The sequence below is a fragment of the Sparus aurata genome, chromosome 19 (genome assembly GCF_900880675.1).
Source record: "Sparus aurata chromosome 19, fSpaAur1.1, whole genome shotgun sequence".
NCBI lineage: Eukaryota > Metazoa > Chordata > Actinopteri > Spariformes > Sparidae > Sparus > Sparus aurata.
The window spans coordinates 13,949,413-13,973,736 of NC_044205.1; the positions used below are offsets into that span (position 1 = coordinate 13,949,413).

At 43.2% G+C, this 24,324-nt stretch overlaps 2 long non-coding RNA genes across 2 annotated transcripts in view; one reads left to right on the forward strand and one right to left on the reverse strand.

Moving 5' to 3' along the window:
* Positions 1 to 1,345, forward strand: part of LOC115570355 (uncharacterized) — a 177,702-nt gene extending 176,357 nt beyond the window's left edge. Inside the window, exons 3-4 of the long non-coding RNA XR_003981752.1 lie at positions 1,044 to 1,092; positions 1,240 to 1,345. This is a non-coding gene — a long non-coding RNA (uncharacterized LOC115570355). The remainder of the gene's footprint in view (positions 1 to 1,043; positions 1,093 to 1,239) is intronic.
* The window catches only part of LOC115570353 (uncharacterized), a 30,682-nt gene continuing 7,271 nt past the window's right edge, over positions 914 to 24,324 (reverse strand). Inside the window, exon 2 of the long non-coding RNA XR_003981750.1 lies at positions 914 to 5,014. This is a non-coding gene — a long non-coding RNA (uncharacterized LOC115570353). The remainder of the gene's footprint in view (positions 5,015 to 24,324) is intronic.

Here is a 24,324-nt window from a genome sequence, read left to right on the forward strand (position 1 = left end):
ATCTAACATCGTGAAATCAGCTTGTGATAGAAAGATATTGTAGCTGCTATATGCTGACAGGCATTCTTGGTTATAGCAGTTTTTAAATGTCAGTATACAGCACAGCTAGACGGGATCATGGTATTCTGTGACTCCACAGATCTATTTCTGTAATTGGACTTATAAAGGAAATAAGGTACATATGGGTGCACTATAAATGTATCTTTTGAATAGACAACTGGCACCATCACTGTAATAAATACTTAATTGAACCAGTGTTCTCTATCCAAATCATGTCTTGTACTGTCCTTTTGTGTGGCGCATCATCAGTCCTGTTGTCCTTGAAACGTGTCAGAATGTCTTTTATTAGCCCGTAAGCCATCAATACGTTCTGCCGAACATTCAACATTCCTCCATTCTTGCTCTTTGGCCATTATAGTGATTCAAATTCTTATTCCGTCTTTGAATAGGCAGCACATCTGAGGCAGACTGTTCATTTATACAAGCCGAAGGCTTCCATTGAATGTAACAACGGGCCTACGCAAAAAAAGTAATGTTCGTAGCAGGAACTTGATCCTTGGATGATGGCTGTGTTAAGATGGCAGATAGGGAGAGAAATCCTCCCCAGCGGTGCCTTCATCTTTGAAATGCAGGCCCTCCTCACACATGGCACCCTCTATGAATATTTCACACGTTTGTTGATATATATTTATTTACACACACATTTTTATTAGAGGGGAATTATGTCTTGGAAATGTCAAGGTTAATTTCCTGGTAAGGAGAGAGAGTGAGACGGGTGGAGGGGGGGGGGCAAGGCCTACAGCAAGGAGAAGAATGTGGAGGATTTCAAAATGTGTGTGTGTGTGTGTGTCTCACTCGGTTGGTGCACGTCTGTGTTCAACAACCACACAAGAGAGAAGGACAGTAGCCCATGTCGGAAGAATAGAAAAACCTTTATTATTCACATGTATGTGTCATAACAAGCAGTTTAGGAGGAAAAGGGAGCAGGAGAGAAGCAAATGTGTCGCCGGAGTGTGCTCAGTAAATACTTTCATCTGTTTCAGGTCAGCCTACATACCTGCGAGGAAGAGAGGAGGAACAGAGAAGGCAAAGGTAAAGAGAGAAGGCAAAAATATGTTTAGCAGGGCTAGTGTTGTTCTGCTGTTATAAGTGTCTTTTCACCAACAAGGTTATTCCAGTCAAGCACATAAATGTTTAACACGTGAGATGTTTAAATTCATCGAAATCATGAATCAACAGAGCTGCATGGACGTGAGCGCAGTCGTCGCGATGACATCCTCGTCAGACAAGTTTTACCACACAGTGACAGCGGTGAAAGTTTAGACACCTCAGAACAGAAAAAAAGGAGCAAAAGGTGAGTTAGATAAAATAGTTTGTATTCAGTCAAAAAATAAAATATCACTGTACGGTTGACGTGCACAAACAAACAATAAAGTGCATGTCGCTGTTTCATTCTGCGCCCCTGCCTTCTTTCTTCCTTCCATCCAATTTACCCTCTTTCTTCCTGTTTGCCGAGACATTTTCCCCTCCGCTACAAAGCCGGCGTCATGTTCAGAGCTTTTCTACATAAGTGTTTCATGTCACTCCTTTTCCCCCTAAAACACACTTGCCTATTCCATGTGTTCTTGGTCTTATATTTGGGTTTGAGAGTAGATAGGTAACATTAAAGAGCTATCACTTTCTCTCTCTGTCATTCCCCTCCTTCATACACCATTTGATCTGAAGCCAGATGGCTTTCAGATGCAGACACGCACGCACACACACACACACACACACACACACACAAAATACGTGCGCGCAAACACATGCACCGGCACAAACAATTTGCACACGCTTCCGTCTGACTGACAGATAAACAGTTTGAGGGAACACACGTACACGCACGCTCAAACATGTGCAAAAACACACCTTTATCTCGCAAAGGCTTTTATTTTGTGTATTTCCTCCTAGCCAAACATCAAAAGGCGAATACCGTCTCACAGACAAACAACAATATTACAATCCTCGGTACTCGACAATGCCATTTTCAAATGCCCCACCCTTGACAACTTGTGGAATGGGTTGAAGGGAAGGAGGATTCAAACAGACATGAATACACAACAAATACCACCTACAGCCAATAAAATATGCATGGCAGAGGACATCTACCTTTAAACTGACTACTGTCAGAATTAATAACGCGCACGAAAGACACAGTGACTGTTTTCCACAGGTGTTTGTCTGCGTGTCTCCATATTCTATTCTACCCATGTTCTATTTTTGCGCGTACGGATGTTTGCATGCTTGTGCTCTCAGATACAACGCTGCTCAATAATGTAATGTCAGAGTGCTCGAAAAGCTCGGATTATTAGAGGAGTTTCTTTGAGAATTTTGTCATATTTTTGTTCACTTCTACAAATTCTGACAACCGTGTATAATATCTCAAAATACGCTAACTTCTAAACGGGGCATAAATCAGTTCGACTACTGAGCAGAATTATAGCCACGCCGCAGATGTCTCCGAAATGTTCAAGTACAAAATGTTCTGAAAGTCAAAATTAATGCACTTGGATTTTAAAAATGTGCCCAGGAAAAAAAACCTTGATATGTTAGATCCCAATAACTCATCCTTTTTTTCTTTTACTCCTGCCTTTGTTCACTCTCTTTCTGATCTGTAATTGAAAAAGCATTCCATTTTTATTTTTCACCGCTATCCAAAGGCTAAATCCAAAACACCAGCCAAGAGGTTAGCCTGGTCACCTGGCACCCACAGGCACTCTTTCTCCCATTCTCTCTCTCTCTCTCTATCTCGCACACACACACACTTAAAGGCACGGACATACACACACCTGGCTGCTGTGCTTCAATAAACTGTAAATTCCTCCTCTGCGCCCACCGTACCCAAGCTAACCCTTTAAAAGTCACCCGCCTCCACCTTGTAATGCATGAACACACACACACACACACACTCACACGCACACACGCATGCACATACATACTTACCCACAGTCACACACAACAGACAAGCCCAAACACACAAAAAAACAATGTGGCTTAGTGGATGGTATCAAATTTAGTGGCCACGGGGATCTGGCTGGGGTCGTAAATCTATATCTAACATGTGAGAAAAGCTCTACATGAATATCTGGAGACACAGGGGGAGAGGGAGACAGAGAGACAGACAGCAGGATACAGAGCAAGAGACAAAGGGAAAGGAGGCAAAGTAAAGGGAGTCTTGTAGAGAAGGAGCAGAGGCACAGACAAACCGCATCAGTAGGAGACAGGAAGCCGAGCGAGGTACAGCAGCGAAATAAACAAATGCAAGACGGGAGAGAGAAAGCGAGTGGGAGAGTGGGCGACAAAGCACAGCGGAGGAGAGGGGGAATAAGAGATAAAGATAAACCGGCAGAGAGAGAAATAGAAAGATAGACGGAGCAAGAGAGTCACAGACGGAGGGTATGACAGCGAGAGATATTTGGGCGGAGAGACCGAGCGAGGGAGAGAAGGAGGGCTGAGTGAGAGCCAGAGACAGACAGACAGACAGACGGAGAGATACATGACCCCTCTCTCTCTAACAATGGCTCTTCATGTGGTGCCCAGCTTAGCAGGCGAGCCGGTGGAATCAGGAATGTGGAATGTGGGATTTCAGGCTTGGAAGTGATAGCTACTGTCTGTGTGTAATATTTAGGGCCGACACAGGGAGCCTCTGGCACGCCATGAAACACATGGACGCCAGTGCTCTCTCTGCTGCGAGTCGGTTTATGTCTCAAGCATGCGTGCGCATACATACATACATATGGGCAAAAAAAGTGTCCAACATTTGCGCAAAGAGTTAAGATACGTATATAATATCGTTTATAATTTAAACGTCTAAGAAAAAACCTTCATGTATTTTTCCCTTCACTGAATCGTCCCCCGTGTCATATTGTTTCCGTCAGTTTAATCATAGTTTGGACGACATGCGGTTGAGGAAATGTCCAGACGTTTTGCTTAAGCAAAAGTTGCACCGCCACAAAGTAAAAATACTCAGCATGTAAAGTGAAGTGAAATCCTGCATTTAACATTTTTCTTCTGGGGGGAAAAAAAAATAAGGTAAGTGATAATAATGCAGAACTGAATGTTATATGATTAAATACTGTTGCTAATAAGGCTTCCACTCAGGATCATTTTTATTATCGATTCATCTTTTAGACTTTTTTCTTGATTAAATGATGAGTTGTTGGCTCTATAAAATGTCCGAAATTGGTTTAAACAAAATTCAAATAAAAAGATAACATCTTCGTCAAGATGTTCAATTAATTCAAGAGAATAAGAGGAGAAAAGAAAGCAGAATATATTCACATTTAAAATGTATTTATTTTCTTCTTCAAACTGAGTTGTTGACAACAAAACAATTCATCTTTGCAGCTGTGTTATTATAAACATAAAAGTATTATTCATACATAGATATGTATTTGAATGGTCCAAATTAGGTTAATTAATAAAAAATATTGTTTAATTTATAAAATGCATCATACTTAATTTGTTGATAATATGAAATTGCTAACTGACTATAGCTGTTGAAATAACAATATTTGAGGAGTATAGTACACAGTTGGTAAGTAGAATAAGATTGTACACTACACTTGACTTCATATACTCCATACACATCTGCTGTAGGAGGCCTATCATAAAGATATATAGAGGCTCTAACGAATGTCCACAGTCAATTCCACGAATAAAAAAGTTGAGCAAACCTCGTTCAGGGGAGTCCATTCTTCACAAGTTCCCTGCATAAATAAAAAGTTGCAAGTACACACACGCTCACAGATGCTGTATATTGTCAAACTTTGTCTCTCACTCTCCATCTCTCTCTCCTTCACACACACTGAGCTAATACACACACACACACGCACACACACACACTCTGCTGCTAACACAGGAGACAGTTGTTGCTGGCCGCCCCAATGCCTGTCATGGCTGTTAGGCCAAATCCCATGAATTATGGCTCTTCCAGATGTAAGAGATTTCTAAGCTGCCTCCAACGGCCTGCGGTCTGTGGTGAGAGAGAGAGAGAGAGAGAGACACACAGAGAGTCAGAGACAGAGAGAGAGAGAGAGAGAGAGATTTGGGTTTGTGCAGTGTCATCCAAAAATCCATCTTCCTTTCTCCATCCCTCATCTTTATTATTATTTTCAGTCCGTACTCTATCAGTAGAAAAACTGTCATTACTTCCAATTACCTTTCGGACAAAAATATCATTTTGCCCATCACGTTTGTGAAATTTCTTACGAATATGTGACTTATAACCGCGAGGAAGAGTGACGACCTGGCACGCTCATATTTTTTTTTACAGGAGGGCTGGAAATTGGATATTTGTGGAGGAATATATTTTTTCCAGCTGAATGGCGGTGTTTGTGCGAAATCAAACGACGACACTTTCTACATTACCCCCCTCCCGTTTTTACTTATTACCCGCCGGTGATTTTCAGAGTAAAATGTAGAAATTGGATCACATGTGACGTGCTGGCGCAACGACGGCATTGTCATTTACATATTGATTATCAGAAAATATTTGATAGCCGTCACACATTTCTTTAAAAAAACAAAACAAAACAAAAAACTACCAGTTGCTGCGGGATTATCGACACATTGATCATTTTGTCTGACCAGTGCATTAGCTTAATTCCCCCACACGCACGTCAACACTTAAAATTCAACCCCCATCGTTCTCTCACTTCGTTTGGTCTGCTCTCACTCTTTCTCTCATTAGTACTTCGTAACCAGACAGTTTATTTGAAATTATGAAAGCATTACACTCTCTGATGTAGCAGTTTAAAAATCAATAGCTGAAACCCTAGCCGCCTCACTTAAGCCCTCTCCTATGGCAAAGGGGATGTCTCTTTCTCCCTGTCTCTTAAATGGTAATTTCATTTGCAGTCACTAAGACCTCGCCGATAATTACCAATGCCCTGAGAGAGAAAGAGGCGAGTGAAAGAGAGAGGGGAGAGATGGGAGACAGGAGAGAGGGTAAGGAGGAGAGATGGATTAAGAAAGGAGAGTGAATGCCAGTCATTAGAAAAGCTTTCCTCTCTCCCTCCTTTGATCAGAGTTAAGAACACATTGCCTTCGCTCTATCGCTCCCTGACACCAACCCCTGAAAAGAAAAGATGGAGCGTGGGGGGGGAAGGTGAGTGAGGGATAGACCGACAAAAAGAAAAGGAAAAAAAAAGATCCCTGAAGTCTTAAATAGCAGGCCTTAATTTTGACATTGAACCCTCTCTGTTCTTGGGTTACACCGGGGCCGTCCATTTTCAGAGAGCGCCGCCATCCATCCCCCTCCCTTCCTCTCTCTCGTCTTCATCTCTCAAATGAACTAATCAGAAAGAGGAATATGAAGTGTCCTGCAGGATCCATTTCTCTAGCAGCATATGGCAATGATTGATGGGGGACAACTTTGACTTTCCCGGGTCATCCTCCTCGCGCACATCTGGGAGCACGCAATAATTCTCTTAATTTTAGACCCCGTCTCCTCCTTCTGCTCCCCCCTTTTTTTTCTATCCTATTTTTTCGTCAAAGAACTTCAATTTCACTTTGGTGAAAAAAAAAAAAGGAAAAAGTGAGAGCCTCCTTTCAGCCTGTCCCTCCTCTTTCTCCCTTGCTCTCTCAAGGCTAACACAACCAGTCATTTTGGCTGAAATAAAGGTACCGTAGTGGTTGCCAGATGTTTATAAGGGCTGTTGGGGCAATCCCCTTGTTTTTTTTTTATGGCTCCCATGATTTTTCTTTCTTGCTTAAAAAAGCCTTAAGAACCACTTACGCCGTATAGCCACGGTAACTGGATTTACCATATGTGTAATGCTAGTTGATATTTCATCATGACAAATACTGTAAAAGAGCCACAAGGAATATGAGTTACCTGTGTTTATTGCTTTTGAATGGATTTCAGTCTGATGGCAGGTTATTTTTTACAAAAAGCAGCACATCCTGAGATTTATGCACAGCTCAGTCTAAAGGAGGGAAAAAGACATCAGTTTTGTTTCAGTTTTGTTTGGTTGCTCCATTAATTCAAATGAAAAGTTAGAAGGAAAATGATCTGACTCATTATTCGCAGGCGTTTTGCGACGAGCTCAAACTTTTCGGTGTGTAGCGCGAGAGAGAGAGAGAGAAAGAGAGAGACAGACAGGGGGAGAGAGACAACCATCTCAAACCTCCCCGACAGCAACTGGGCCTTGTTAGCTGTGCATTGAAATCATCTTTGACTCTGGGTTTACAATAACAGAGAGGAACTTCGACCGCTAAATGCTTTCGGGAAACCCACCCGTCCTCCTCCTGCCATGTGATGATCCCACCTCTGAAATATTCAGCGCCATTAACATTCCGATGGGTATCATCCCCTTTCAGACACAATTCGCTCTGCTCCTCAGACCTGTGGGCCAAGGCAGGGAGAGGCCCGGAGCAGATGCTATCTGCTCTCATTCTTCACCAGATCTCTCCTCCTCAAAACGCACGCTTACCACTGTTATATTTGGTGCAGAGGAAGCAATACGCCGACTATTGAAAGGGTCTTGGAATGAATTCAAAAGCGAGATTAATTTGATTTTGGTTCTGTGTGTAACTCACTCAAGGAGATTTGTTTTTAATTTAATAGCATGTAGTTTTAATTGTAATTAAGCTTACTTTAATTTAGCTGTTCAGACAGTGTTCTGTTATCTGTGAACACTCAGCCCATTCACAACTTCCATCTGTGTTATCGGCCTATAAAGCTGAAATGTGTTTGATCTTAATTGCTAATGATGTGACTATGCGGGTAAATTGTTTTGCCAATCAGATCTTTGGTTCTCTCCTCTGCTCACAGCTGCTTTAATGTGGCGCGTGTGTTCGTTAGTGTGTGTGTGTGTGTGTGTGTGTGTGTGTGTGCGCGTGTGCGTGTGTGAGCTGTCTCTAATCATGTGTGATCATGTGAGAGACGGAGCACTACACTTTGAGCACAATTAGCCGGGCATTTAGGCGTCTTAATTGGTGACATTCGATCTCAGGCACTCGCTGATGAACCACTTAGCAGCAGACTTATGGATTAGCACCCGGCGCAGCTCACTCTTCTCAGATGTTACTAACAGGTCAGGAATTAGTGCTCTTAACACTGCCTTACAAATGAAGACAGCTGTATTGACTAGCAAGGAAAACTACTTTTCTCCTCTGGTTTGCTCTCAGACTCAGTCTCCTCCTCGAGTCGTACTCCTGTCCTCTCTTCTTATCATCTCATGTCGTGTGTTTTCTCTTCTTATCAGCTGAAGCGAGCTTTTGTTTAAATGTTGCTCTCTCCTGGAAGATTTCAACCGCTTCGTTGGCAGCAGGCCACACAGATTTAGCCGTGAAAGCATTTGGCGTTTTGTTGTCATGGCGCTGAAGCTGTCTCAGTTGTCTGGGCAACATGTGCCGGGGCTCATGGGAGCCTCATAAATGTCATGTATCGACGGAACCGCTCGGGAGAGCAGGAAGTCCTTGCCAAAAAGAAGATAGATAGAGCGCCACTGGTGTTGGGGATGCCATGTTGCATTAAATCATGTTTGCGCATGCTAGCGCAGACATACACGTGCACACTTGTACAGATGTGCATGCAACCATGCATACAAATACACTTGGCAGCATTTGCTTGCAAACACATAGGTACGCACGCAGTGATCACCATCAGAAGGCGCACAGATAACACAGACGTGTGAACAAACTCTCCCTCCTCCACCTCTTATTCTCGCTCTCCCCTTTTATAATGTTGAAGGAGGCCAGTCAGCGGCCCCCACCCCGCCCTCTGTAGGTGTGTCACATTTTCGCCACACGTTCCCCTCCCCAGGTCACTGTCATGTGCCCGGACCTACTGAGCATGCAGGCTTTAAACAGTAGAGACAGCACTTGTCCGTTAGATTAGCGTTGTCCCCGACGTCACATGCCTTCGCCTGCACACGTCACCACTTGTCTGGAGGTGCCTGTCGAGGTTCATTAGAAAATGCCAAGATTTAAGAAAGAGAGAAATTTTGTCAAAAGGTAGACAAAAAACCTCTGAGTTGCACGTTATGTGTTTTCACTGAATGTGGGAACATTCATTTGATTTGATGCCGCGCGTTGCGTAAACACGGGTATGAAACTGGGTTATGTGTTTTCTTTTTTTTCTTCTGCTTTTTTTATCAATAAAAATGCCTTTTTGAATTTTCTTCTCTGATCAGGAATAAATATTCCTGACCCCACATCATTATTATTCAACACAAAACACATATTCTAACCAACAAAGCAACTCCAGGCCGAGGCGAGGGCCAGCCGGCATTTCAAACGCCCCTGAGATTCCAGATATTCTAATACCGTGGGACCTCCTCTCATATTTATTGTGGGAATCAGAATTTATGATGAGTAAATTGGGCTTCTTCATCTGTGTGCCGGGGGGGTTGCAACATGCGGCCGAGATGGCTTGACTTATTGATTACAGGGAGCAGTATGCCCCATTTCAAAGGGAAGGAGAGCCCCCGCCACGCAACTTCTGAGAATTAATTTGCCCGGCATGGGCCTTCATGAGAAACACATGTCCGTGCACACACACAGGAACGCAAGCATAGACACAAACAGGCGCACAAAAAAACCAAAGCCTGCAGGTAAAAGAATCACACTCCAAAAAAAAAGAAGAGAAAAAAAACAGCTACACATGCATGCAGCCCCCTGCAGCCCCCCCAACACACACACACACACACACACACACACACACACACACACACACACACACATACATGAGACCAATTTTTTGCAGTGCTCCAGGTGACAAGACAAGGCCATTCTGTTGTAACCACAGATTGTGATCGTACTTGTTGGCACAGGCATAAACACTCTGAAACATTCTTCTACTGTAATAAAACCTAGAAAGTTGCACATTTCTTTCTTTTTTTTTTTTAAGTTCATAGTTCATTCGTAGCCCATGCGTGGTATTCACCTTGAAAGCTAATGGTGTTTCTGTCCATCAAATAAGACATGCTGTTATTTTTTTTTTCATTATCTGCTATTTTGTGATGTATTTTTCAGGGGAATAACAACAAAGGTAAAATGAAATACAAATACAAATACTGTGGCGGAAAAGTATTTTAAAGATCTTTTTTTCTCTTTTTGGCCTTTCAGCCGTTCACATAGAATGACACTGTAACCGTACTGGAAGCAAATATGACTCCGACACGGTCCCATCCAAAGCGTTTCTCCAGAATCGAGTCACAGCTGAACTATCAGTGGTTCATCCATGGCATTGTCCACAGGATCACCCTCTGCACTCAGACACCAGCTCCTATTTCACCAGCAGCACCCGCGCTAATTTATCATCATGGTCATGACAGACAACACATCTGTGTGTGAATGGATTGAGTGAGGAAAGAGGGAAGTGAAGGAGGGACAACAGTGAGAGCAGGGAAGAGGAGGCGAGGGGGGAGCAGAGAGAGGGAAGAGTAGGAGGAAATACGGTAGCAAGGAGAATTCGGATCGCACAATCGGCGAGGCTTTTTAAGGGTCATATTTTGTTTGAAGGGCCCCATCCTACCCTTCGCTCGACCTCTCTCTATCCCCACTGCCTCCTCTCTCATAACATCGCTGTCAGCTAACCCCCTCGGCAACTGGACAGTTCATTGTCTTGGGCTATCTTATATTACAGCCCATATACTGCAGGTGTGATATGGAAAAGCATTAAAGAGCTTATAAGGAGTGAATTGAGAATGTAGACCTGCAGAGGTTTACATCGCCATATAAAACTGTAGCTTTGCAGCTTACGAAAGGGCAAGTCCGTGACGACCTGCTTCTTGACGTTGGTCCCGTATAAAACATTCTTTTTAAAAAAAAGATGTTTATAATTTATTTATGATATAATGCCGGTTGACTGACACTGCTGTGTTGGCCGAGCCGAGCAGACGTTCTAGTGATGAGCGTGATGGGCAGATCGGTGGAATATGGGCGGACAACAGATGGGGAGACACACACTTACACCCGTGCGCCTTGTGTTCACATGTGCAGGCCCATATTCATACAGTATTTGTGTGTGGTTGTGCGCACACGCACGCATATGTGTCGAGACGGCAGGTGTGCGCCTACACGCGTTCTCGCGTGTGTGTTCAAGCAAGCATATCTGTTTACTTTTGCTCTCCAAAACCCACTCACATTTGAATGCAGGAGACAAGACACATCTCTCTGCTCTGTGAGCCGCTAGACAGCTCAGTCAGAATATTTTAGAGTACACACACTCTCACACACACACACACACACACACACACACACACACACACACACACACACACACACAGAGACGCCTCCCTGGGGTACCCCATATGCGGCGCCTGGGGAGTGCAAAATGGAACTTTTTAAAAGCCAAAAACACTTCTCCCGAACAAACTAGTCTGCTTAATAATACCACACCCGCGTTTCTCTCTCCTCTCTCACGACAGGCCGTCATTATCTACAAGGGGGTGGGTGTGTTTCGGCTGCTTTTTAGGGAAAGGTCGTGGTTGTTGTTTTGGTGTCTGAAAGCCTTGCTAGAAGGCGGATGGCAAATAGACTATAAACTATTTGGAATCTATGCATCAACAAATACATTTTGGTATGGAAATGAAAAGCGGAAGGAGTTTGGGAATTGCGAATTTAGTGTGAAGCCCCTGCGACGTGCAAACTCCCGAGACGTTCGACTGACTGAATTGCTTATTTTGGACCTGCAGTACATGCTGAGATATTTTTGATGTGCGTTACATTGTGGAATCAAGAAAATCTATGTTGTTGAGTTTTCTTTATTTATATATATATATATATATATATATATATACACACACACACACACACACACACACACACACACACAGGAGCAGCTAGGGTCTTTTTTTTCTTCGGTTGAGGTAAATGAACTTATGTACACACAGACACACAAAAAAACAAACACACAGACTCCAGGCACACAACCAGTATGTATACAGACAAACACACATGCACCTTCTGCTCTTATGAAGATAAATATGGCAAGGGGTAGATTTTCACCCGCACCCACTGAACGGGACACACACATTCATCTTAGCTGTATTTGGTGTTTTGGGTTGTATGTGTGTGCCTGTGAAGGAGGGGCAGGGGGGAAACATATTGGGGATACAGCAGCAGTGGGTGTGTGCACCTCACTGCCTTTTCAATGTATGGAAATGTATGTGCATTTTTAAAGTAGGGGGGCTAAATTTATTTCCCCCCCCAACCATGTACCCCTGCGCCCCTTCCTCTCTCTCCACACCTCATTCCCGAAGCTGATAGACCTATGGATGCATGATAGATGGAGAGAGAGGGAGGGAGGGCATGGAGGGGGTCTCTGCATGGATGCATACATGCATGCATGGATGTATATACACCCCCCCCCCCCCCCCCCCCCCCCCCCCATCCTCTCAAACACACCCCATAAAGTCACACACGACACACACGCACATGCATACACACACACACACACACATCTGAATGCGGGATTCATGCGCATACCAAACGTAATCCATAGTTTTACATAATGGGGAGGAGGAAAGAGGGGAGGCGAGCCGGCTCCTGTAGCCGGGTGATAAAGATAATATGAATCATCTGACTCTTTCTCTTTCTCTGTGTATGTATACACATTCACCTAGGGAGATGCTGATATGCTATAGGGGAATATAATGAGATATGGAGAAGGTCCCCCCTGATCGTCAAGAACACATGTGGGTCATATGTGTGCTTTGTGCAATTTTCACAATGTATAAGGATTATGGTTCACGGTATGCAGAGATTTAAGGGAATTGCTCCAAGTGCAAGTAATGTGTGTGTGTGTGTGTGTGTGTGTGTGTGTGTGTGTGTTTGTGTGTTTGTGTGGAATGGCAAAAAAAAAAGCTATTGCACCATTTGCACGTATTGCATGAAAGCAATTGGAAATGCACAATCGAGTGCACTGTTTTGATATGCAATTGATGGATTTTCCCCGCACGTTTGAATAATGGTATGTATATACTGGGAGATAGGAGTTTGTTTTGTCGCTGGAATTAATTAAGCAAAAAGTACTGCAACGCACTCTACATACAAACAAAAAAGAGGAGTCACTGTTAATTATTCAGAGAAAGTTAATTTTTCTGAATATAATTAAAGGCATTTAACCATCAGGGACAGAGTGAGATCAAAGATGTATATTTGATGTCATGCAGATAGCATTTTTAAATTAGCAAACCCTCTTAACTTTATAATTATCTTTGGTGTGAGAACTGAGGCAGGAAGTTCCTTTGTGTTAATTCTGGGGCTGAAAAAGTCTCCTAAGAATTCGATGAAAATTAATTAGAAATAATTGCAGATAGACATGCAGATTGCATTTACAATGCAAATAAATCTTAGCAGAGCAGAACTAAAGTTTCCTTTTTGCCAGTGTTATTCCGAAAGAACAGTAAAAATACAGGACGGCTATTTTTATTCAGATGTGTTAACTTTGTGTGACATTTAAATGCAATTTATAGAATTTGAACACGGATTCTAATAAAAATCTATGTTAACTGATGGGCTGTTTAAAATTAAACATTTTATTCCTTCACATGACGATATTCCTCTCTTTCTCATATCGTTGGAAGGGATTTTTTGGATGTGTGTGTCAAAACCACTTCCCCCCCCTCCCCCTCCCCGTGTTTCTGCTGAAGCTGACAAACACAGTAATGTCCAAATATATCAAGAAAGAGAAATAGAACGAGGGAGTGAGTGAGGGTGTGGTGTGTGAGTGTGTGTGTGAGAGAGGGGGAGAGGGGCTGAATTCTATCTCCAAGTATCAGTGGCCCCACGGAAAAATAGAATTGTTTCCTCCATATTAGGAATCAAAGCTAAGCCCGGTGTTATTGTGTCCACCATTTTGACTGCAGCCGACAGACCTTGAGGAAGCAGGTGCACCAGGATGAGTGTGTAGGTGTCACTACATTTCATTTAATCATTTTCTGTTTTCTTTTATTTTTGGGGGGGGGGGGGGAGGTCGAAAATGCATGCTTCTGTGAATTGTTCTGCTCCACAATTGTTGAATGGGTGCATATTCGTGTTACCTTCACATGCGGTTTATATACATGTGTGATCATGTGGTGCTGAGCGCGGGTGTCCATGTGTGCGGCCGGTGCACAAGCATGTACGCCTGCAGGTGTCTGCGCCTCATGCATTTATAGTCCCGGGGAACTGTTGACCTCACCCACCGGCCCCCCGCGCAACCACACCGCGTGTTCCTAGAGGACCCTTGAACTTGACCATGGAGGGAGAGGGGGTGACGGGACCGGAGCCAGGGCTTAAAACAAACCACTCTGATGGACAACAAAGACAAGGGGGGAGGGGGTGGCGTTGGCTTGGGTTGGGGGGTGCATAAAGGTTGAGATTCAAGGGGGAAGGTCCCCAGGGTGCATGCGTGTTTGTGTTGATGTGTCCATATTATCTGGCCTTAGAAATCCTGATCCTTGACTCACTCTTCATCTGTTCTTCTTTTGTGACTTATTTTAAAAATTCATTAGACTGCACAAAGAAAATGACAGACTGGTTAAAAATGTGTTTTTACAATTGCCGCTTCATTTTTGTAAAGTTTTTTTTTTTTTAATAGTGGGTCAAACGCTACCACAGTAAAACAGCATGGTGTGGTTATAAAGCGAGTTCAAATCAGCAACATGTGTGTGTTAAGATATGCGCACTGCGCGCGCTGTGTCCATGCATACACAATGTATTTAGATGTCTGTGTGCATTGATGCTCATGTTTATATTTAAATTTGCATGGATCATCCTTTAGATCATTTGGTGGGAAAAAAAGGGGAATATTGATCATCTCCCCAAACAATGAGTACTCCCAAAAATGTGCAGGCAACAGTGTGAACATGTGTGTGAGACAACAGTAATCAGAATAGATGTGGTATAGATGAGTTTGAATAGGAAGCTGTGGGAGAAGATGAATGAAGTCAGACAAATGGGATGGAGAAGGATGGAGGGGAAGATGAGAGGAGAATGTTTAAAAAGGAGGTAGAGGTGTGCGCAGAGGGAAGAGAAAATGAGGTGAGGATTTTAACGGAGGAGGAGGGTTGAAGTGGAGAGGAGGAAGGAAAGGAGGAGGGAGGAGACGGGAAGGTTTGGTTGGAGGTGAAGAAGAGACAGATGATAGAAGAGAGGAGGAGGTTGGAGGGAGAACAGGTGGGGGTGGGTGGGAGGGTGTTGAAAGAGGTCAGGGAGCATAGCGTCTTTTGGCGAGGAAAATGAAGGTGCGCGTGTGCGCAAGTGTGTGTGTCTTCCTAATTGTGAGTAGAGGTGAGGGGTGAGGTCTCGGCATGCTCCTCGCAGAAACAGCAGATAGCGATGGACAGTCGGAGGCAGCACTGTACTGTGTGTGTGTGTACACGTCAGCACACGTATGCATGTGTGTCTGTGAACCTGCGCCTCGTGTGTGTGTGTGCGTGTGTGTGTGTGTGTGTGTGTGTGTGTGTGCATGCTTGCGCCTACGAGTGTGTGTTTTAATAGCCACAGTCAGAGAGCCTCTGTCAGACGGTCAGCTAATTGGCCATCTTACAAGTACAGAGGAGGCTGCTCGCAAATTGGCAAAAAGGGCAACCGGCTTCAATCTGATACCAAACTCCTTTCTGTCACGATGCTGTCCATTAGACAACAGCTTAAGTCAGGGAAATGGAACAAAAATAAAGAAAAACAGAATACAAAACAGGGGGAAAATCGTGGCGTAATTGTGCTTCGGAGACTCTTGTTGTTGCGCTTGACCCGTGTGTAGCGAGACAACGGGGATCATGCCAGATTTAGCGTAAATAAAAAAAATTTGGGGGGGTGGGGATGCTGGCAACTCATTGGGCGGGTGTGTTTTTATTATATTTGTGTGGATGTGTGTGTGTGTGTTTGTTTCCCTGTTGCAGAAGCCTCATGTATTTTAATCCATGTAAAGTCCCAACTGGGTTCCAATTAGGAACAGGTTTCCTAACGCCCTGAGGGGAACCTGATAATTATGCTGTTCACTGTGGTTGTGACTTAGAGTGTTTGTGTATTTTGTGCCTGTGTGTTTTCAGGGGGACTAACACAGTGTATGATATTCTTTTTTTTTTTCTTTTTAATCTTTCACCAATGTTTACAATGCTGACGTTGTTAGCTCTATCAAATGATTCCTCATAATTTGACACAATGCAGAGATCCAAATCCTCTTATCTCAGTTGTTTATCATGAGTAGCGAGCCGAATGCACTGACTTGAATATCACGTCGCGCGCTGAACTCGTGCTTGAAGGCACAACAGGCAAAATATAGTGAAGTGCTGTTGCTCCTGAACCTTTTCTGGGCCTTGTCTTTAAACCACACTGTTGTTTAAGTGCTAATGTGTGTGTGGTGTGGACTTGAACAGCGAGGTGGTAGCCTTTTCATTTCCATCTTCCTGTAATGTTTATGTCGCTGTACCAGATGTTTCATCTTAATTGGGCATGATGCAAAGATTTAAATCCTCTTATCGCTCTTGTTTACACACTGCTTTAGGTTTAAATCATGAGCATGAGGGAACAGCAGTCGTATTTATACAGTATATAAATAAAGATGCGTCTGTGGATTTGACTTTTTCTTTAAATGCACGTGCACGACGAGTCCTGTAGGTGTGTTTGTGTGTGTGTGCGCGCACCGTCACGATGTGTGACAGGTAGCCGTGCCCTAACGCTCTTAAACTCCCCGCCCGCAGTCTAACCTTGGGAAGAAAAAAAAAAAGAGAGAGTGACGCTGATGTAGTGGACAGCGGGCCGCTCACATCTAAACCTAAATGTTGAAAAATGTCCCCTCAGATAAAATGGATGACCCAACCGTGGAGCCCATCGGTATAAATACATTGTTTTTTGCGAGGCTGAGCTGACAAGAAAGCCAAGAAAACGTTGAGTCTTTTTTTTTTTTATTTTATTTTCTGCAATTTGAGAAAGCTTTGCCATGGTGGCAAAAAAAAAGGAGCAGCCCTGTGTTTATTTTCAGCGCTGCAGTGTTTTGGGGCTGTTAGGGCCCTCCTCACTGCGTATTCATGAACTCTTATTGTGGTTGCCACTATTTCCATATCGTGTCGGCACAAAAAAGAAACGCCTTGCAGAGGGGAATGGTATACGCTATATTTACAGCAGTTTTTCATAATCCGTACAGATGGACACGCTGGGGTGTGTACATATAAACTGTTGTCAACTTATTCATATCAGACGAGATTCTGGGAGGGGGCACGGGGTTAAAAATCCAACTCCAATTTACAAATCTCAGATAATTTTTCACACTCCTCTCTGAAGATTTTTACATAGAAATGAAGGGAGAGGAGGGTTGGGGGGGGGGGGGGGGGGGGGGGGGGAGGGGTGCAAGGAATCTTTTGAGACTGCAAAACAGCATAATTGTTTTGCTATCCAATCGGGTGTTATACTACACATAATATATGGTTATTTCATACAGCCTCCAGACTGCCAAGATGTTTTCAATTTGGCACAGCCCTGCGATCATGATATCACAGAGAAAAAGGGAGAGGGGAGAGAGAGCGAGCTTCCAGTCTGGGATGGCCAGAGCAGTGAGAGGGCGATCATTTCGCCAAACTCAAAGGCTTTCCCCCCCTTCCTCCCTCTCTCTCTCTCTCTCTCTCTCCCTCTCTCTCTGGGACGAATAATTCCACAGTTGCTGAGGCACTGAAAAAGCAATCTGCGGAATACCCCAGGGTCATGTCTGTGGCCGGATGATTTGTGTGAAATGTCATACATTAAATATAAGTTTAACATTCAGCCCGGTGCACTGTAAAACTGCCCTGTCGTTGCCACAGTCCGCCATTTCCCTCTGTGCAAGGGAGGGTTCGGGTTCAGGAAAGCAGTCACAAAGGAGTTGGACACACAAATACGCACACACACACACACACACGTACACACCACCCCCTGTGTCTGCCCAATCTAAGAGGGAGTCGGGGGGGGGGGGGGGGGGGGGGAGAGGGGTGTGAGGCCATTCGATCCACAGCTGCATTTCATTTACGAATGCGAGAGCGCTAACTTTTTTCTCGAAAAAAAATATCTCTATATAATTTTTTTTTTTTTTCAATTTCATCTTGTATTTTTCCCAGGGAGCTTTTGGGCCAGACAGGCATTGAGGAAAAAAAGGGGTGGGGGGGGGGGGTAGCTGTAGACAGACAGATGGACAGAGAGATGGACAGTTTGTCTAGAGGCAGGTGTTGAATTCGCGTCCAGGCTGAGATGAGAAAGTAAGAGAGGAGGTGAGGAAAAAAAAAAGGGGTTGTAACTAATTCATAAAGTTTCAGGAAAATGGCAGCCACTGAGAGGAAGAGAGAGAGAAAGAGGAGCGAGAGAGACAGAGGAAAAAGGTGTCTCCAGGGACTTGAGTGAAGCAGTCATCCCAGAAAGGGAGAGAGGGGAGATTCTGTCCATCCTAGCAGATGAGAAAGAAATGACAGAGAGGGTACAAAGGATGTCATCCGCCAGATGGACAGCTGATGAGTTTTCTCCCTTCTCTCTTTGTCTTTCTCTGTTTTGTTTTTTTTTCTCTGTTTTTTTTTTCTCTCCTCGTGGCTTGTTTGTTTGTGCTCAGTCCGTGTGCCTCTGGAAAGTTTCTGTCTGAACGACTACAATAAGATCATGTGTTTGATATGTAAAGGGAAGGACGTCGTGGATGTTTCAGAAATGTGAGATTCATTGAAGAGGGACAACTTTGGCGGTGATCAAAGGGCAAACACTGGATGTTTTTCGAGTGCAGAAAGTATGAAACACTACATCAGCCATGATTAAGCTGTGCCAGGCTCATCTCACATTGTTCATGAATGTAATTATGGACCTCTGCGCGTTTTCAAAATATTCTTATCTGCTTGGCACAGTTCAATTTAGTTTTTTTTTTTTTTTCGCCTGGTGGTGTTTGACAACATTTGCATCTAAAAAAATCCATGCCCCCTTTCTACAAATTCGGCTTATTATTGCCATGAAAGAGCTTACCACAAGATTTATCAATTTCACCTTGAAGGTGTTGTACTCGCCGGTGCATTTGTAAGCAAGTCGGAACTCTTTGAAGACAAACACAGTATCGCACAATCTGTGGCCCCCCTCCGCTACCCTTCTCCTCCCTTTGCACTCCCTACTTCAAAGCAGAAAGGCTTAGATGAAGGTTTGGAAAGAAATGGAAAACAAATTGTTCATTTGTATCTGGGAGGAGACCAGACACTTGAGCAAATTCTCCCTGCATTCTCTCTGTGCGCGCGCTGCAGTAAAGTTATCTTAAGGTGGGGCACGGGGGGTAGACAGATAGAGGCGAAGCCCCAGCAGTTGCTGTGTTAAAGTCTTAGACAGGCAATCAAATGTGTAAATGAGAACAAAGCTGGTCAATGATCACCTTCAGGAAAAGTCTGCGGAGATATTAAATACATACAGGTGGAAATGCACTGAATTGTCTGCACAGCTCCGTAGCAGAACGCTGAATTTGTGTTATTTTCACTGCACAAGGTAAGACCTGTAGGTATTTTTTATGTATTTTAAAGCAGAGTTTATTTGAGAGTTTACATGTAAAATAAGTAAACTGGAGAATAATCTTAGATCATGATAATTGAGTCACATTTGTTTAGTGTAAGAATGGGTCTATTTAAATAGATATAAAAGAAAAGACACAAACTGAAAACAGAAAGGTACCCAAGTGCTTCCACAGCCTCAAACTGAGGAACTGAGATTGTATCAGTGATCACCGAGGTGAAGGCTGGAGCTGCAACTGACGAGTAGTATTATTGTCGATTAATCTATTATTTTCTCAATTAACCAATCAGTTGTTTGACCAAAAAAATACAATGAAATGGTGGAAAATGTCTATCAGTGTTTCCCACAGCCCAACGTGGCGCCTCAAACGTCTTGGATTGTCTGCAACCCAAATATATTTAGTTTACTGTCATAGAGGAGTGAAGACAGCAGAAAATATTCATATTTAAGAAGCTGGAATCAGCATTTTACCGTTTTTCTTTAAAAATATCCATACTGATTGTGCATTTATCAAATAGATGGCAATTTATTTAATATTTGCCAACTAATTGATTACTTGATCAATTGTTGCAGCTCTAGGCCCGAAGCCATAGCTTCTTAGGCTTTACCTAGAACAACTCAACCTATGCTCCATAATTTAGTATATTATAGAAAAAGGCTGTAGCTTTGATCATAAAGAATAGAATTGTCCTCATTGACAACAAGGAGAGACTTTGCATGACTTCCATAAAATAGACCGGACGCAATTCAATAGATGAATGAAAGACCCTGAGAAGCATTCAGACAACATGCATGTCGCTCTGCTTTCCTCTCAAAGGTGACGCCAACCCCCCGAATTCAAACAATCCAAAGGATAAAGAAGAAACTGCTGCACATTTAAAGTCACCTCTGCACCAATTTACCATGTCAGTGTTTGATTGATGAGATGAAGGACCACGTGGTCGGATAAAATTGTAACTGCCACTTCCTAGTATTACCGGCCTCCGTTCAAGCACCAGTGTGGGGTACCTGGGGAATTTACGCCCCTGTGTTTGGTGTAAACTGGGATTGAATACCTGAGTCGGTGCCGTGCTGCAGGCCGAGGAATAGTTTGCATTACAGTATCAGTGCAGCCCACTCCACATGGTATATGACCGAGGATGAGGGGCTCCATACCATAAGGGTATATCACAGTAATTCATATATGTTTCAAGCTCCAGACCTATGATAAGGAGCAATGGGTTGATGGGAGAAGCCCAGACTGTGGCTCCTCGGCCATTATCCACAGGCAGGCAAATCAAGCCAGCAAATCAGGAACAATGGAGCCCTCAAAGAGCAGAGTGGGGATCAAAGCAGCGCTAACTGGCCATTGCAATCCAATTGAAATGTTCACTTTGCATCTCTCCAAAGGTAATGGATGTGCAGAGCGGGAGGTGAAAAGAAAGGGCTGCCCGCTCGCATTTGACGCAAAATTACGGAAGGTAAGAAGAGAAAAAAGGCGGAAAAAAAATGCTGGTGACAGGCCCGGCCTTCTCAAGTCATCTACTGTAGAAGCTTCATAATGTCCCTTGGTTATTTTGACTTTGAATTTTGCGAAGACCAATTTTTTCACTCCCTTTTTCTTCCCTTCCTTTGAACCTTCCAATGGTAACATTACGATGATATATGAGATGCTATACTATGGCCCTTGTGCATGTGGAGTAGGACTGAGGCAGGCCATTTCTTAAAGTGTCCTCGCTCTCTGTCTCTCTATCAGTTTCCCTCTCTTTGTCTCCCCCCCATCACTTCCCCTCTCCGTACTTCCATCTCTACCCCCATCTGAATGTGTTGATCACCTGGGGAGATGCTGCATTAGTGCTGACGCCCAGTAAAAAGCAGAATCTTCTCTTTATTTATCTGCACTAAAATTCCTCCCAATCTTTCCAGCACATTTCACTCAATCACGCAACTCAGGCCATTCCATTAGCCACACAGGGGCGTTTTACCTCATTGAGCACAACACGCCTCGCACTTCTATGAATATAGATTCCCCTAAATTATGTATAATGGGAGTGCTCAGATTTTTAGCATTTTTACTAAGAGGGTTTGAGGGGGTTTGTGTTGTTTCTGCTGCTTTTTGAGTGCATCTTGAAATCCGCAGCGTGTGCGAGAGATCGGTGGACAGCGTATTTGCTTCCTTTGAGGTTGTAGATTATAAACAGAGCGGATGTGTACAATCATCTGGAGTTGCCAATAGGTCAGAGCAGAGTTCATCGAGGGTATGTTTGTGTATGAAGGATGAAAGGTTTAACATAGATAAACACATTTCAGATGACATTATCAGCTCCTTCCCAGTATATTCCTTGCAGCGTCCGGCAAATCTGAATTTTCCAGACATTTTTTGAGATAATTCACAGAAATAAAATGGTGGTGTAGTCTTTTACTGATTCTTTATATATCTCAGTACCAAAGTTGGACCTCCCTAAAACCCAATCGCCAGAACAAATTCTGGCATTCATGTTTTTGCAATACCCCTGATATGAAACTTTACATTTCAACTTTACATTTCTTACATTTGAATATTCAGTTTGATGTGACAATGCTGCACTTATTGTCTGGTTATGTTAAGCCACCAAAAGCACTTGGTTAAAGTAAGGAAAAGATCATGCTGTGGCTTAAAATACCTGATTTTGTTGCAGGAAAATGCATCAACAACCTGCTAGAATTACCTGGTTTTGTTGCCAACAAGAGGGCTGCGAAATGTCCCAAAGTCTCCTGAAAAATTCCCAGGTTTGTTGCTGGAAAATGTCCCGACATCTCGCTAGAAATACCCAATTAGGTTACCTAATTATGTCTAAGAATCTTGCTAAAAATTCCGTTTTATTGCAACAAAGATATCTGCCAATTGTCCCACCAGTTGCTAAAGTTATCCAATTTTGTCCTTTGAAACAGGAAGTGAATGATGGTCCTGCGATGGAAGTGGTGGTCTCCCACCATACAGCCATTTCGCCTCGCTATCACACCGCCACCCTCCCCCTCATGATAAGAAAGTCAGCTCTTGTGCGTGTACTCTGAACGTAATATGATGCGTATTGTAGAGATGTTGATACAGTACATATGAAACATGCAGATTTAATGTATCGGTGATTTGCAGAGAAACACAATAGCAACATTTTTTTCCAGGCTGCCTATCTCATAAACAGTGGCAACGTCTTAAGTCCAAGAAATCTAAATTTGATCTCTTGTTGTGCTGAACATTTTTTCTGATCCGAGCGCGAGCCGAGCGACTAATTGGATGGTAAGTAATTTTAATTCACATGTTTGGCAGTTGGTGTCCATGTTGCTCAGCGGGAGGGAGGGACACAGCTGAGCAATATCAACAAACAGGCCAGCAATTCTATAATCAGAACAAAATCAACATCCTCATTACTGACTCCAAGCTGCTGCCTACATCAAAAAGGGCTTCAAAACTCTTCCCCCTTGTTTTCAGGGAGTGATTATGTTTAGTGTCAGACCAGACATATCAACTTTTTTTTTCTTCTTCTTCTTGCTCACCAGAATACTAACAACCTATCAGGGGGATAAAGTTAGAGATATTTTAATCTGTTTCGTATTTTGGCTGTTTATTTTATGCATCGCTGTAACAATGTCGCAACATCTCAATGAAGTCGAAACTTCTTCTTTTTGTTCAGTAATTAGAAACACACCAATTAAAGGGTGGTAATTGTTTCATGGTATGGGACGTGACACTGTAAACACACAATGCAGTATTTTTTAAACAACTCTGACATGTTTTCCCTCCCTGCTCATAAGCATGGCCGTGCAGTTTATCGCCGCGTTCACAATGTTTTCATCGGTTGTTTTCCATTGTCCTTTTTGAGTCTCCTCCAAATGGAGTGATGGAAGATTTGGATACGGACATTTTTGGATGGCTAAAGATTAACAAATGTTTCCCTCAGCCTTTGCCATTCGAGAGAGAGGGAAAGTTCACAGTAGTTGGAGTAATCAACAGGCAGTTTTCATGTGATTGACATAAACCTTTAGTCGCCTTCGAGAGTTCAGCGTAGATCCTATGTCCTCCAAATACGTAGGGAAACTTCACATTGTTATTTACATTTGCCAACTTCCTTCCTCACGCTCTGACGGACAACCATATGAAATGCACCATTACTACCAACATTGTTGGAAACATTTGTGATAATGCATGTACACAGTTCAACAAAATATCTAACAAAGTTTGAAAGCAGAAATGTTACTTATGATATCTTTGACACAACTTTTCTTTAAAAAAACTAATTTATATAATCACATAAATTGTTGACTTTTTACTATATGCGTAACTATTATATTCACTATGTCTAAAATGCACAGCTTCTTAACATTATGTGTAGTTAAGCAGCCATAGTGGTCATTAATGTATGAACAATTCTGATCCAAGTCCTCCTCCATCGCTGCAAATGCAACCACACTGCCAAATGCATTGATTAAGCCTGAGCACCTATCAGACCTCGTGCAGCTTGGCCGCACTAGCAGCACTCACTCGGCTGTCCTATCTGATCACGGCCTATACGCTCCTGTAATATATTCTATAATATCACATGACTGTGCATTTTATTTGCCTGCGGCTAAGCTTGGCAGCAACGAGCTGAAAAAGCAAAGGCCAAAAGGTTGAAGGTTTCCTGGGCCCTTCTGCATGTTTCATGAACGCTGCACCCATGACACCTATTGAAATTATGCAGAGGAAATTCAAACATGTGCAGGAAATTTTTTAAGAAATGATTCCCGGTGATATGAGAGCAGGCGAGCGCCAGAGAGAGCGAGAGAGAGAGAGAGAGAGATGCTGTCAGAGCCGGGTTTTAGGTTGAACAGGGCCTCTGACGCTGGCTGTCCCTGTTG